General features: G+C 35.2%; 1 protein-coding gene across 6 annotated transcripts in view; it reads left to right on the top strand.

The window, feature by feature from the left end:
- Window positions 1-16,934, top strand: part of Oatp30B (Organic anion transporting polypeptide 30B) — a 235,110-nt gene that overhangs the window by 171,244 nt on the left and 46,932 nt on the right. The window contains exon 2 of one of the 6 annotated variants that reach the window (XM_074135389.1): window positions 13,130-13,163. The exons of the other annotated variants lie outside the window; for them this stretch is intronic. The gene's annotated coding sequence lies outside the window, so the exon portion shown is untranslated. The remainder of the gene's footprint in view (window positions 1-13,129; window positions 13,164-16,934) is intronic. 6 annotated transcript variants of the gene reach the window in all.

Here is a 16,934-nt window from a genome sequence, read left to right as displayed (position 1 = left end):
TTTTGGGGGGGGGGGGTTTAAAGACAATTCCTAAGGAATCATATCCCCAATGCCCAAAGTCCAAGATTTCCTGTCCTCCCACTCCCCTTCCCGAAGGCCTCTAGAAGCCATTCCCTCAGTGATACCCTCCATCCAAGTTTTCCTAGGCCTGCCTTTCCTTCTCCTCTCACTAGGAATGACATCTCAGATCTTCCTAGGCCATCTCTCACCACTCATTCGCTACATGTGGCCTTACCATTTTAAGTTCCGTGTTTCAATGGAATACAAAAGGTTTTTTTGTATTCCAACACGTCTTCGGATTTCCGGATTAGGCACGTACCATATCTTGGAGACCCCACAGCTTCTTCTTATCCATTTCTAAGGCCAATAGCCTATCTTCCATTTTCTTCGTTAGGCTCCATGTTTCTGCCGCGTAGAGGGTTACACTTGCCAAAAAAACGTGGAAGAGCCTTTTTTTAATCTCCATGCGGATAGATTTACTCCAAAGTTCAATAATTGGAGAGCTTGCTTTCCCTTTACCATTTTCTTTTGGATATCCAATTCTGAAGACCCAGTAACCGATAACCAGGCACCCAGGTACTTGAACTCGCTACACGGATTCAGCTGCCAATTATCCACAATCAGGGACGTAGGGGAAGATCCACCTACCACCATATACGGCGTTTTGGACTTGTTGACCTATTCTGAGTACGCTGCAAGCAGCTTCCTCAACATGTACGATAGGTCCTCCTCATCTTCAGCTATAAGCACTTGATCGTCCGCAAACTGCAACGTGTATAAGGGTTTCTTCTCCCACTTTCACTCCCATCTTGGAACATTTTCTCTTCCAATCAGAGAGTTGGTTATTCTTCTCTTAAAATCATAGCGGCACAAATATATTGAAACTAGTTCTTGTAAGACTTACCAAGTTATTAAACCTTTTAAACTGACCCTTTTTATCATTTTGTGCATTTTGTCTTATATTAAAGAAGGAAGGTTACGTGTTTTACTAAAATTTTGAATTTGAAGGAAATTCACGACCGGACGTGCCACAGAGCTAAGTGGTTTTTCTCATGTCTAACATCCTCTCTAAATTTCTGCATCCATCACGAACATGAAGTTCAATGTCTTCTATTTAAATAATTTGTTTAGCAATATTCTAGTTTGGGCAATCTGAGAACGGATGCAATTACTAATTAATTTATTATTTCAACATGAAATGCAGTTTTACAAATAGGTAATATTTATTCATGGGTCTCAATTAGCAAGTCGTGTTATCACCATGCAAGTGGTCTGTCTAATTAGATTGGGCGGGCGCTATTATTTTTTATTTTCAATTAATTTATTTATTTGTGGGTATTTATATTTTTTGGTGGGGTCGCGCTATTAATTACATTTCTACTAAATTGCATGATTACTTTACCAGTTTCGTGATGTACTTTTCATAATTAATTCCACAACATGGCAATTTATTTTATAATTGGTCCCTGGAAACGAATTCCCGGTAATCACGAAATATTGCTTATATATTATTCAACTATAATAAACTTCCTGAGCTCTCTATTGGGTGATAACTAAATTTTATTATAATGATATGGGAGTTTTTTGTTTTTGATTTCACAATTAATTAATAACGCAAAATGAGTGATATGATGTTGATATACTAAAATATAAATTAATTTAATACGAGCGGCTGATAGTAGTGAGTAGTGCTAGTAGGAGATCCAATCCTGAGTTTAGCTACTTTTTCTTTCATAGCAAAAAATGTTGATTGTGAAGTTTTTTCATTCGCCCCACCGTCTAAGACTGTGATGAGCAAAATGCGGGCCAACTTTTTGTTTTGCCTTTTTTTTGGCATTGGCTTTCGCCATACAGCCAGCATCGTCTATGTAACATATACAGCCAGCATCGTCTAGGTGCTATCACTAGAATATCACTCACTCTCCATTCTTTCTTATACATACATTCGCTTCACTCATTCATCCCTCTACTATATACAACTATTTACATACAAACTTACAACTAATGGATAGATCAGTACTCTATATTCCTGCCATCCATTTTCTTGCATTCATTCTAATCGGCTATAACTTTTAAATACATTCATATTTCTTTGCTAGCTCTGCTATAGACATAAGCACATATATGTTGGTGGAGAATATTATGTCTTCGTAGCGAAATGGTGCATCTAAATACCTGTATAAGTCGTCAAACATTCGTTTCCTTTCCACCACATAACGTGGACATATCATTATTACATGTTTGAAATCCTCCTCCTCATTGCAATCTACGCAAAGAGGAGAGGACCTTTTGTTGATCCTGTGTAGATACGATCCGCACACCGCGTGGTTCGCTCTCAGCCTGCTTATTGTCGTAATAACCCATTTATTAGTTCCCTTAAAACAATGGTTGTCTAGGTAACTGATCTGCCATAGTTTTATAGAATCTTCCTTTATTACCATTACTGTAATCTGTCTGGCCATTTTTGTAGTGCTGCTTTTGCAATTATACACTTGATATCGGTGTGTGTTAATTTATAATTAGCCATTTCCCCATTATTGGTGGCTTCCTTTGCATGTTTATCAACAATTTCACGCGGGCCAACTTCGGCCCAGTGAAAAGTTGAAAGGTCACATATTCTATAATAATAATTAAATAACTTCATATATTTTGTGAGGAGCTTTTTCCAATAATGAAACTTAGAAAAAGCGGTGTTCAGAAATAGACTGACCAATGAATACCTCAGTTCACTCTTAAGAATAACTACGTCCCCAATTTGATCCAAATTTATATTCCAGATTTTCAGATTTACTTATCCTTTTCCCCGTCGGATCTGTTTGAAGTTGTGTTTAAGCTTCAAGAAGACCTCTACAATATCACATATTGGGCCACGAACAATAAGCTTACTTTGAATGTAGAAAAGACCAAAGCAATTTTTATTGGCTCCAACCCACTCCTTAAATCGTTAGATCCTCTTCCCTAATCTTTTTCCTCTATAATATCCCAATAAAATATTGAAGAACCTCGGTATCACTTTTGACCAAAACCTATCCTTGGAAAAACAAGGTTCCCAAATCTCTCGCTGCTCCATCCACATCCTGAAACAGTTAATAGTTCCCGTCACCTTTTTCCAAATTATGACCCGACAACTCCTAGTTTCCTCTCTTGTTTTCCCCTCCATTTCGACTATGGTTGCTCAGTGTATGGCCGGTCTTGCTGATGATATTGAAGCTAAGCTCAAGCACCTCTCATGAACTGCTTCATAAGATTTATTTTCAGCATTCCCAGAGACTCGATGAGTTGAAGTGGCTTTTCCCTTGTCTACCGCCGCCAGTATTTTTTGGGCTTCATTCCTTTTCCAAGTTATCCAATCTCAAAGGCCATCTTATATTTTCCAACACTTCAAGTTCAAATCCTCGATCCATTCTCTCAATACTAGATCTTGAACCTCTGTTCTCTATATTCCCTCACACCGTACCTCATCCTTTGACAAATCTTTCTTAATTCGTGCTACTTTTCTCTGGAACTCCTCACCTTCATCTGTCCGCCATGCTCCTACCCTTTCCATCTTTAAATCCCTTCTGTTCAGTTATCTCCTTTCTACTCAGCTTCCTTCGAAATAATAATTGAATGCATTTATTTCCTTAATTTTAATTCTTATTTTTGTAAATATTTGCTTATTTTTTGTTTATTTAAAATTTAAAATACAGCCCAAACCAATAGGGGCTCCAATTGTTCATGATTTTTATTCTAAGGGAACAATAAATTTATTTTCTTTCTTTTTTCAAATTATGACGAACTATTATCAAAACACTCGCAGCCTCATACATCACATTAGTTTAATTTTTATATTATATAAATGCCTTACTCACTTACAGCATTTTTTTTTTAAATAAAACAATTATTATGGCCCGTCAAAATGTTTCCTTTCAGTTTTTGGCTCGATGGTTTGCCCATCGATGGTCAACATCAAATTGGTATTTGGACGATAAAAGCCCCCCTGAATAAATAGACGATTACTTTACTTCTAAATTAATTTAATGATTAGAGAAAAAAAGTAAAGTAAAAGTAAAGTAATCGCCTATTTTTTCAGGCGGGGCTTAACGTCCAACTACCATTTACTAGGTATCGTGGACGGAGGCGAATAGCAAACGTACTTTACTATTTCTCATTTAACCATTAAATAAAATCCAAGGCCAAGACCGGGAATCGAACCCAGTTCCACAATGCATATTAGCTTTGCAGGTCTCGCCTCTTAACCCGCTCGGCTACCGTGGCGCCTCATGATTAGAGAAAATAGTTTAAAAAAGAAAGAGAATTATGAACTTGTACAATAAAATTTTCCTCCATAATTTTCATAGTTCACACAATTTTAGACCATGCTGAGGTGTAAAACTATCTTTTATACTTAGCGTGGCGTTGCAATACTTCTTTACTAAAAATGGAGGCGCCATAATATCTGACTTAATACTTACTTTTAAAAAAAACCAACAGTTCCATTAAGTTTGCACATTAAAGTACATTTAAGTATTCCAGTGCAGTTTGGATAGGAGCCGCCTATCCCATTAATGGCCTTACCCCGTTACACATCCCAGTTTCAGTGCATTAACCTCTTTTTCTCTTTTCTATTTCTCTTTTATAACTTTTCAGGTCAAGCTGACCTATTTTTTTCTTAACGTGTCACATGGGATATGTGTGGTAGTTTTTTTAAAAGAAAAACTTTTATTTCTTCTTTTAGCAATTTTCTAAGGAAAACTATCAGGAAAGTAATTTATCTTCATTTTATTCATGTATTCTTTTTCCAGGATAGTTTCCTTTTATTCCTTTCTTTTAAGGACAAATTTTGTAATAAAATAGTTATATTTATCAACTTTCGTTTACATTAAGATATATCTGCGGATTAGGTAAGACAATAATCTTCTAATTTAATGGGTAAATCTTATTGTACAGCGGAAATTGAAACAATGCAATAACTAGCACATTCTTTACCATTATCGGAGAAAAACCGCTAAAAAACTGAAAATAAAATATTTCAGGAGTTGGTTCTCCTGATCGTTGATTTTCTTAAAATGTTGAATTTCATTAAAAACATTTAATAATATTTTATAGGTAGTGAAATTGTAAATTTCACTGAAATGACACGTTAGAGGGAAGCAAGTTTACTCATTCAAAAGTGCTCTGATGTGAATTATCCTTAAATGTATTATTACATCCGCATGATATGCAATTAGTATGCCATATTCAAAGAATATCTTAGGAGCCGTTTAAAAAAAGAAAAAATCCTCTAAAAAATAAAAAATCGTTTCAGTACAGATGGGCGGGTGTTGGTCTAGTGGACAAGAGCGTGGTTTTGTGTGTGGAAGGTCACCAGTTCGAATCCCGTTTATAGCAACTTTTTATTTGTTAGAAAAAAATTGTTTAAAGTAAAGTATGAGCTTCCGACCCCCGCGTCCACGATACCTAATTGGTAGTTAGACGTTAAGCCCCACCTTTAAAAAAAAAATAGGCGATTACATTACTCATAGTTTCAGCACAGCAGCGTTTTAGGTTCTCTAATTTTGTTCCTTAAATTGTTGGGTCCAAGGTCCAATGATGTAACACCCCGAACTGGATTTCAAATTTGATTTATTCTGTATGCAGGCAACACTGTCTACACACGCACAGAGACCCATCTATACGTTTTACTCTTCAGGTGACCTCTAAAACAGTTATTTCCGGTCTAAATTCTATATAAAAAATTTGACACGCATGCGCGCAATACTTCCTCTTATGTAATAGGTAATAATATAATTGGAGAAATTAAAAAAAAAAAAAAAAGCAGTGGAGATAGAAACTATTGCACGAAGATATGGAGATAGCAAGAATTACTGCACGAAGTTATAGAGATAACATCTTATAACGAGATAATGTGGGCCTCTTACCCAAGTACTATATTGTACTTACTGCAATTTTGGGGTCAAGGAGAGGCTTTACCGCAGCAATAATAGTATAACCGACTTGACCTTTCGCAACCCTGAAAAAGGGTTGTTACTAGTGTCCAGTCTACATTTGGTTATAACCGGTGAAGTTGGGTTTTGGTGGTTGGGTGCTTTGCGCCTTACTTACTCGTATGTAAGGTGCAGTAATCGCCTATTTTTCGCTTAACTTCTAACAACCAATTAGGTGTCTTGGACGGGGGGGCGGAAGCTCCATACTTTACTATAAAGAATTTTTTCTAACAAATAAAAAGTAGTCATACGCGGGATTCGAACTGGTGATCTCCCACACACAAAGCCACGTTCTTGACCACTAGACCATCACCCACCCCTTGCTTATGTAATATTTTTTTCGTTCATAATTTATGTTTTCTCTTTGAGCGTGTAAAGTTGGGAGGGGGATTTAAGTTACTCTGAAACTAGTTGGTATGATGATTGGAATTATTTTTAAAAATATTCCCGCTATCCTTGAGCTGCACAAACAATTATTTAAAAAATAAAAAAATCAATTATTCTAATTGCTAGTACTAAGTAAAGACACCAACTTAAGTTAGTATACATTATTATAAAGTGCTGGAAGTGGTCTTTGTCGTTTGACATTACTTACAGTTCTAAAACTTATCCAATAACAACTCTCCTAACTTCGGTATAACTTCTACAAACCAAATAACATACACTAATACAGTATCGTATCATTTTTCAAATAGTTGGTTGACATTTTTGATCTACAACTTTTGGAGTTGGGTTCCTAACTTATTTTTTTTTTTCCTTACTAATAACTAAACTTCACGTCGAAATAAGTGTAAAATAAAAAATTTGGTGTGGAGACTCACCTGACTTTACTAAAATTCTCTTCTATCTTTTTTTTTTCCTTTAATTTAAGACCAAATCTTTATTCAGTGCATAGTGAGCTGTAAGATGCTCCTAGGAAGGAGCCATTAGCTGGATTTTAATCCGTGATCTTCGCGTCGGGAATCCTGTAATATACGCTAACCACTGGGCTAATCTCTTCCCTAATTCTCATTTTTCAAAATCATTTAACTCATTCTTCATTCATAACCAACCTTATACTATTTTTAAATCCGTACATAAAACAAAAGTGATATCTTGAAGGCTAAACCAATCTCATTACTCAAAACCAAAACTAAATCTTAATAGAATATTTCTTTAAAATGTCCAGAAAAAGAACTGAAGAATTTATTTAGTAAAATGATTCTTCCACTAATTTTTTAACCATTTTTAACCTCTGTAATTATTTGTCTAAGCTAAATACAAAATTTGAACTTTTCTTTTTTTGCAATTAAGTTCGAAACCCATACATACACCCACAGACAAATTTGTAAAAACCAAATTTTTCGGATTTAAAGGACTTCCTTCCTTACTTACCTAGCAAAAGAAAATGCAGCCTTTAAAGGAATGACCGGATGTTCAGCCAGATTTATTACTGCTTTTTACCGCTGCGAAAAAAAAAATAATTATGTTCATGACTGTCCCAAAAATCAACTGCGGAATAATTTGTTGCCGTTTGAATGGTTTGTATTATTTTAGTTTTGTCACAGTACTACACTTAGGCGCCACGGTAGCCGAGCGGTTAGAGGCGAGGCCTACAAAGCTAATTTGTACATATTGTGGTACTGGGTTCGATTCCCGGTCTTAGGCCTTGGATTTTATTTAATGGTTAATAAAAGAAATTCACAGTAACATATGTTTTCTAGTCGCCTCCGTCCACGACACCTAATTAGGTAGTTGGACGTAAAGCCCGCCTCCGAAAAATACGCAATTCTCTTGCAGAAATCGAAGCAATCCATAATTATACTACTTCTAATTTTGCATTTCAATTAAGCAAATGTGAATATTTAAAGTTTTAACGGCCTCAATTGCGCGTCATCAAGGAAATTGCAAGTTTTAGCAAATGTACTATAGGTTTGATCTGAAGTTAGTAACTTAATTTTTTAACTCTCTTGGGCGTAATTTAGCAATAACAGTTACACTAATGAAGGAACTATTTTACAATCGTATTTGCATATAAATACATAATGATACGCCTCGTATGATCTAAAGGCCCACCAATCGCAATTAGCTCTTTTCGATATTACTTATAGCCGTTATTACAGAGTTAATTTGGTACATAATGCACGTATTTAATGGGCGGCTAAAAATTGAACTAATTACATAAATGAGAACGATCTTCTACATACCTAGTTTCTTTCACTGCTCTCAAAGTAATAAATTTCTTCAACCAAATCTTCCTTGAATTCCTGTTTTTATTTTCAGTAAAGAAAGTTCCCATAACTCTTTCTCTTATCGTTCAAAGATAAGGCAGTGGCTAGCGAAGGCTTCCGCCCACTAGCACGGCTCCGCGATACAGGTGTGCCAATGTAGGAATAGTTAGTACCGTTTATAGTTTGTACATATGAATGTTTTAGTGATATAGAGAAGGTTAAAGTTTGGTGGTTTTGCACATGGTTTAAATTTCAAACCTCTGTATCTCCGTTCGTATTGTTCAGATTTCAATTAATTCTTTACCGAATAGTAGAGCAAAGTTTGCTCTATAACTGGTATAAATAGCAATATTTTAGTAATAATAGTTATCAAGATATAGAAGGTTAAATTTTAGAGGTGGTGTAAATAGTTCAAATTTCAAACCTTTTTATCTCTGTTCGTATTGTTCAGATTTCAATGAATTCTTTACCGAATAGTAGAGAAAAGCTAGCTCTATAACTGGTATAAATAGCAATGTTTTAGTGATAATAGTTATCAAGATATAGAAGGTTAAATTTTCGAGGTGGTGTTAATCGTTCAAATTTCAAACCTTTGTATCTCTGTTCGTATTGTTCAGATTTCAATGAATTCTTTACCGAATAGTAGAGAAAAGCTAGCTCTATAACTGGTATAAATAGCAATGTTTTAGTGATAATAGTTATTGAGATGTAGAAGGTTAAATTTTCGAGGTGGTGTTAATCGTTCAAATTTCAAACCTTTGTATCTCTGTTCGTATTGTTCAGATTTCAATGAATTCTTTACCGAATAGTAGAGAAAAGCTAGCTCTATAACTGGTATAAATAGCAATGTTTTAGTGATAATTGTTATCAAGATATAGAAGGTTAAATTTTCGAGGTGGTGTTAATCGTTCAAATTTCAAACCTTTGTATCTCTGTTCGTATTGTTCAGATTTCAATGAATTCTTTACCGAATAGTAGAGAAAAGCTAGCTCTATAACTGGTATAAATAGCAATGTTTTAGTGATAATAGTTATTGAGATATAGAAGGTTAAATTTCGGAGGTTTGCGAATTCGTTAAATTTCAAATCAACCTTCATACTTAAATTTTTAAACTGTAAGTTTTTGTTAAAGATACTGTTAATAATCATGCCCTTAATGTACCATTATTAGTATGAAATTAATTCTTTTAATACTCAAAATCTTTTACTATACTATTGACCCACATGATCAATATTTTTGCATGAATAATGTTGATTATTTGGTTTTCAGTATTGATCAAGTACCCGAAAACCTTCATTTCAATATTATAATTATTACAATGTAGCATTCCGTTTACTTTCTCTGATAAACTACACTGTCCTGTTAGTTCATCTTCTCCAATCGTGGGTTCCATAGTCGCCACTGTATTTTACATCAATATAAATGGGCCTGACTTAATGAATTGCTTTAATTAAAAAATGTATCGTAAGTATGCTGTAAAAAATTATTATGTAAGTAGTTTAATATCCTAAGGTGATTATTTATAAATTATAATCATCAATCATTATTACGTTCATTATTCATAATTAATGATTAACAGATATTAATTAAAAATCACATGTTGCAGGTTGATTAATTGCTTAAAGTTAGGCTAGTTTTTTTTGGGGGAAGTTAGGGCAAGTTAATTGATTCGATTTAAGCCTAGGCAGCTCGGCGCCCTGACAACTTTATTTTTTCTTTATTGTATGTTTTCTCACTTTATTGTTGAAAGTAAAAATTGTGCTTCCGCATCTATCTGCCACTAAACATAAGTGTGCGTTAATACGAGAAGGGAAATTAGGGAGACTGTTTTACATCAAAGGAGTTGGGTTGTTTTACAACTTCTTATGGTTGTAAACACTCTTTACCCTAACTAACCTAAGTTTGCTTATGAATGCTTTTTAATTTATTCAGTATTTGCGACATTATGATGTTATTCGTGTTTAGTTAGTTCTTCTGAACTAAGTGATAAATTATTCCAATTATAGGTAGCGTTTTAAAGAAAAATATAGTTCCGTGATCTCATAGGCAAGACCCGCAATGCTGAGATGTATTGTTGGTTTAGTAGGTTCGATTCTCCTAGTCAAGGTCTTGGATTTTATTTTATTTATAATTGTTTAATTTGTGAAAATATAAAAGAGGTTTGTTAGTCGTCTCCGTCCACCTGATTTGGTAGTTGGACGTAAAGCCTGCCTGAAAAAATGGGCAATACTTTGCCATTAGAAACAAAAAACTAAAAATGCATCAGCTCGTTTGATTACAATTGCTTCTGACACACCTTTATTTAAGCAAAAATATTATTTCTAAAAAATAAACATAAAAATTAAGTTGACTAAAATCCATGACTCCGACCACGATCGTTATAGTATTTTAATGCAAATTGATTGGATGAACTAGGTCAGAAGGCAAGAAATGGAGGTGAGAGAATGTATATGAACATTGATCGCCAATTCCAAACATTTATACTACTACTGTCTGACCTGGCGCACAAGTTTATATGTCTGCGGGAAATCGCGTGATTTTCATCATTAATATACCTAGGAAAACATGATCAAACTTTGGGGTTTCCTTTTTAATGGTTAATTAAATTTTCTCTTACTACAGTTTCCTGGAGAGATTTATCATTAATAAATTACACCAATTATAAATTGGTGCGCAGTTTCCATTTTTGTTATTAAGGTGCTGCATTTCTCATTTCGTGTGGTTTACAGGGTCATTTCAACTTCATTTGCATTTCTGTTTTTCCGCCCTTGTTATTTAGACACTTACGTTTCAAGTTTTTGTACGTACATTGCTCACGCCACCCACTATACGAGGGTCGTTTGAAAAGTCCGTGCAAAAATAAAAACTACTTAATTTTTGGGGGTAAACCTTTTTTATTTTTCAACATAGTCTCCTTTTAGGCTTATACACTTCGTCCAACGCTGCTCTAGTTTGTTGATCCCTTCCGAATAATAGGATTTGTCCAAGTCTGAAAAATAGCCATTCGTTTCTGCAATCACCTCCTCGTTTGAATAAAATCTTTTTCTTCATATTGGGGAACAAATAGTAGTCCGAGGGAGCCAAGTCTGGAGAATAGGGGGGATGTGAAACGAGTTGGAACCCTATTTCCATTAATTTTGCGACCACAACTGCTGAGGTGTGAGCTGGTGCGTTGTCGTGATGGAAAAGGACTTTTTTGTGGGCCAATCGTGGGCGTTTTTCTTGCAGCTCGGTTTTCAAACGGTCCAATAACGATGAATAATATGCACCTGTAATAGTTTTACCCTTTTCCAGATAGTCGATGAGGATTATTCCTTGCGAATCCCAAAAGACAGTCGCCATAATCTTTCCTGCCGAAGAAACGGTCTTCGCCTTTTTTGGCGCAGATTCCCCCTTGGTAACCCATTGTTTAGATTGTTCTTTGGTCTCAGGAGTATAGTGATGTATCCATGTTTCATCCTCAGTGACGAAATGACGCTTAAAGTCCTGCGGATTCTTCTGGAACAGCTGCAAACCGTCCTTGCAACACTTCACACGATTTCGTTTTTGGTCAAGCGTGAGCAATAGCGGCACCCATCTTGCGGATAGCTTTGTCATGTCCAAATGTTGATGCAAAATATTATGTACCCGTTCATTCGAGATGCCCACAGCACTAGCAATCTCACGCACCTTCACTCTTCTGTCATCCATCACCATATCATGGATTTTATCAATGATTTCTAGAGTAGTAACCGTCCAGAACGTTCAGCGTCACTTGTGCCCATATGGCCACTCCGAAAATTTTGAAACCACTTATAAACTGTTCTAATCGAAGGTGCAGAGTCACCATAATGTTTATCAAGCTTCTCTTTAGTCTCCTGAGGCGTTTTGCCTTTCATAAAGTAGTGTTTAATCAACACACGAAATTCTTTTTCGTCCATTTTTTGAAAATCACTCGACTTCCTCGATTCAAACGAATGCCAAACACAAAGGAATAGACCGATCTGGCTGAAACTTGGTGTGTGTTCTTCCAAGAGATGCTACTAACTAAACATAACCTATCTCTCTGACTTTGCACGGACTTTTCAAACGACCCTCGTATTAGAAATAAATTTAGCGCTATTGTGGTTTTTGTTACCCTAAAATAATCTAAGAAAGAGGCCATACGAGTGATTCGCCTCTATATGTATATTTTTTTTTATATCTTTTATTGTAATTTACCACTGCAACAGTTGTTGCAACAAGCAAATATGGTATAAGAAAAAAGAAATAGAAGAGATTATGAGTGGAGAAGGCACCTAGTGGTGTCACTCCAGTAACGTGCTTTGCTATACTGCTCTCACGATAACAGTAGATCATGAGACCATCTTCTCTTCAATCTTCTTAGAGGATTACCTGGAAATGTGGAGGAAGATAGGTGTTCTTTGAGAGGGTTAGGATGAGCTGCTGTAGAGGAATGAAATTTGAGAAAACGAGTGTTAGCAAGATCTGTAATGAAAGGGATTTTAAGGTCGTTATGGATAGTGTGAGGTTAGATACATTGAACGGAGCGTTAAGAAGTTTTCTGAAGTATTATTGGACTGTAATGTCTGGGAGGCGTAGTGAGTTGGAACGCTTAGTCGATCCCCATACTTCGATGCCGTATGACCAAATAGGTCGCAGTAACAGCAGTTATACGTAAGAGTCATTTGTTATGTACGAGGAGGTTAAGTTTCGAACGTTTGTCAAGCAGTATGGGGCTCCTCTATATAAAACGTTAAAAATGTAGTGTATTTGTTTTGGGTAAAAATTAATTAAGTCACATTTTATGACGTAGTGAAAAAGGGGAGATTGAGCACTTCCTGCCACCCACCATCTGAGCTTAATCCTTCACCACTTCCTGTTTGTAATTCTGACCCTCTCTGTCTCGAAACTATTTCTTTTGTTTGTTCTTCATGGACAATATCAAATAAATAATTTTTTTTTGTTTTTCAGGTAAGAAGTAATGCAATTTCCACCAAATTTCACTGTGAGTAGAATATAAACTAATTTGTTAATTCAAATATTTGATTTTTAAATTTATATTTTCATAAATTATTTAAATTTAAACTTAGCTTAGTTCCCTTTTTTTTTAATTTTGGTAGCTGAGTTTTCCTCCTTAAGTTTCCACATTTTTAATAAGCTTTTTTCTTTCTGTTTGTACTCATATCTGTGTGCTTTCATTTATAATTATTCAGAATCGATTAAAAGAAAACATGATTAACTAGGTTATAGTTTTAGGTTGTTTAACAGTTCCTATCCAAGTGAACGCGTTAACTGTGTATTTAGAACAATTAACGTTATTTAATTTTAATTAAATGTGATTATTTTACCTGTGAGGAAGAGTGTGAAATACTAATTATGCTGAACATATTCAGTAATGAGATGAGATTAATTATTGTTCAAGCAGTTAAGCGTGGAATTTAGTTTAAAAAAAAATACCCACAGTGTGCGGAATTAAAATCAGACAATGACTTGTATACACGTCGAACGCAGGACAAAACAACTAAAAGTTTACAACGTCCTTATTAGTCACTGCAATCTCTGGGGCTTGAGATTACAGAGCATTCTCTGCTCATTCAAAAATCTTGCACCGCTTCACGTAAGCATTGCCTAGTTAACTAGAGACGCAAGAGCTTTTTTTCAAGGAATAAAAGAGCTTTGAATTCTGGGCAAAATGAAATCATGCTCGTACTGAGGTCTGAACCTCATATCTAAGGTAAAAACGGGTATTGCACAAGGGTTATGAGCTTCTATTTGTGTGCCTAATTCCCAATCTCTAATGCGGAGACCAAACATGTACCAACCACTTATCATTTGGCCGACTCCCACCGTAGTTCTATTGGTAAGATAAAGGAAACATCCCACCAAATAATATTCTTATTGTATTTTATTAAAATTTCGAGTTTTTATAGTTAATGGCAATTTTATATTCTTCACAGCAAGAATACACGTCGAACGCACCGTAATAGAGACTTGGTTTGACGTCAAACACGCTTATCTGGTTACGGGCGATGAGAAATCGTAGGTTGAATGTTACTTTTCCCTCAATTTATTTTCCTGTAAGTAGAAATGGTGGGATTCGTAAATTATTCTTGTAAATTCAAAATTGAAAGATATTTTATTTTTTTTAATTCATTTCGAAAGTAACACCAGCGCTAGCTGCACCATTAAATAACAATGACAGAAATTGTCAATAATGCACACTCAACTAACTGCGGGGAGAAGTGACTGCTGCGGTAACACTGACCTTAACTCTTATCCAAGATTTTGTTCAAAAGAGAGACAATCGCGAGGGCTTTGGCGTTTTAATCGACTTGGAGGTTAACCTGGAATGCAAAGAGATGATGAATGACTGACAAGAGGAGATTGTAAGTTCTGATTTAAGTTTCTGTAGGGAGTTCGAGCTACCTGGACTTACAAACGGGATTTCCAAGTTTCTGTGTGGATGGATTAGATTTGAAACATAAAATGGAGCGTTAACGATAGTGCGGAGAATTTTTGAATGAAGAGATTGAATTCTTTGACGATTGGAGCGTTTCTTTGAACCCCACAGTTCAATACCGTAAGTTCAGTTGGGTTTTAGTAAAGAAGTGTATGTAAGTCGTTTATTATTAAGTGAAAGATTAGATCGTATGTCTAACACTCTTTTAAGTGGTGGATAGCGCCTTCAGTTCATTTAAGTCGGGTTCCAAGTCACCCTTTTATCTAAATATAGCTCAAGGTAACCTATAAAATTGGCATGACTAGTACGAATTGAGTCATATTAAATCTGTTGAAGAATGATGCTGTGGGATGTGAAAGAAGAAAGGGCATCCGAGGAAGGTATGGGACATACAGTTCTCTTGTTACAGACTGTCCCATCACCGGACAGTGTTTTTTGTAAGAAGCTCCTAAAAATAGAAAATCTAAGGTCCAGATTCTAACCAGGGATGGGAATCCAATATACAGTTACCACTGAGGTAATCCCTTCCACCCTTCTAATATTCTTATTAAAAGTAAAGTAACTGCCTATTTATTCAAACGAACTTGTAAGTCCAAATACCAATTAGGTGTCGCGGACGGAGGCGCCTAGCATACATACTCTTACTTTACTGTAAATTTCTCATATTAAACATTAAATAAAATCCAAGGCCTAGATACCGGGAATCGAACCCATGAACCACACAATACATATTAATATTCTTATTACAATTTCCATTTTGAAAATTTTCCATTTTATATCTACAAAAATAGGTCGTTCTTTATTTTATATATTTTTTCCAAAAGCCCCCCGTTATGACAAACGAATACCAGGAACTCGTAGAGAATATATAGTAAATCGGAAAACCTTTGTATAACGGTTTTCTTTGTGATGCTACTGTCCAATTGTAATGGATCTGTTCTGGTTCCAATATATGTATTCGATGTTGATGACCGTCGTTTGATGTGTCCATTGTAGGAATGCTTTGAAATATAGCAAAACTATTGAACTACAAGTTCAAAAAAGGAGGGAAAAAAATAATTGCAAAATATCAAAACTTTTTTTAAAATCAAACCAACTGTAATAACTGGCTAAATTCAATACTAATGATCAAGGTTTCTTAATAATCTTTAATATTACAGACACTATGATTACGAAATACGTAACTATAAATTTCGAATTTGAAAAGAATTAGTTCAGAACGCTCAATCTGGTTTTCTGTTATTTTCTAGCTAGTTGCCAAAATTTTGAGTTTTATTTGGTGTAAGGGGTTTTTAGGGCTATTTTAATGGCTTTTTAGGGATGCTGTTACCTCATTTTAGCTGCAATAGGATCATTTTATTATCCTAAGCTGCAAGAAAATTTAAATATGTAAATTTAGATAAGAAAAATTCAGTCTTTTTTTTTTAAAGATTTAAGGCGCGTCAACATCTGAGGTTATTGGCGCCCAGAGCTTTTTTCAGTGCACTGCCGGCCTCCGGGCAGTGTTCTGAAAGTTACAGACAACAAGAAGCTCCTAGGAAGAGAAAATCTATGGGACAACAGCTGAATTCGAACCCGGGACCTCCGCGTGGAAATCCAATACGTTAACCGCAAAGATAATCCCTTCCCTGTGTGAACAACAGATTATTGTGTCTAGATAAAACTATCTATTCACTATGCTCAAACTTTAACCTAATAAATTTAAATTTAGTGGACGTATCAGATAGTAAATAAGATTGTATCTATTTGATGGAATCATGTGAAAACTTCATTATATTACTCGTATGTGGAACAGAAAGTTTACAATTGAATGTTTTTAAACTTTTAACACTATTAGATCATACTAAGTAGAATTGATACTGGTAGTCATCAAATTAGGTCATGCAGGTGAAATACACACCTGCCTCTACGATGGCCTGCTCTTAAATTAATACAAACTATACAGTGGCAATTAATCTTAGCTGAGTTCTCTATTAAATTTTCTTTTATGAAGACTGCAGTTCACTATTCAATTTTTAGTTGCTAGTTCGCGTGAAAAAAATTAACCTTCTTGCTTTTCTTCTTACATTTTATTTTCTCTTACATCCGGTAAAAGGAAGTAGTTTTTTCTTTTTCTTCAATATTTCCTGTCCTTGCAAAGTGTCCCTGAAGGAAGTCTACTTGCTCCGCTTTTGTGCACAATATACACGGCAGATTTCCCATTAAATCCCAACACCATCACTTTTATGTTAGGTTTTTAACTTGGGTAGCAGAAGAAAAATAATTTCCCAACCACTAACACAGCGCTGGCTGTCCTTGATTCAAAAAGGCTAAATC

The sequence above is a fragment of the Rhodnius prolixus genome, unplaced genomic scaffold (genome assembly GCF_049639745.1).
Source record: "Rhodnius prolixus isolate KJV_2025 unplaced genomic scaffold, Rpr scaffold_5, whole genome shotgun sequence".
Classification (NCBI taxonomy): Eukaryota; Metazoa; Arthropoda; class Insecta; order Hemiptera; family Reduviidae; genus Rhodnius; species Rhodnius prolixus.
The sequence above is the reverse complement of the archived record's forward strand: the minus strand, read 5'-3'. Positions and strand labels throughout refer to the sequence as shown.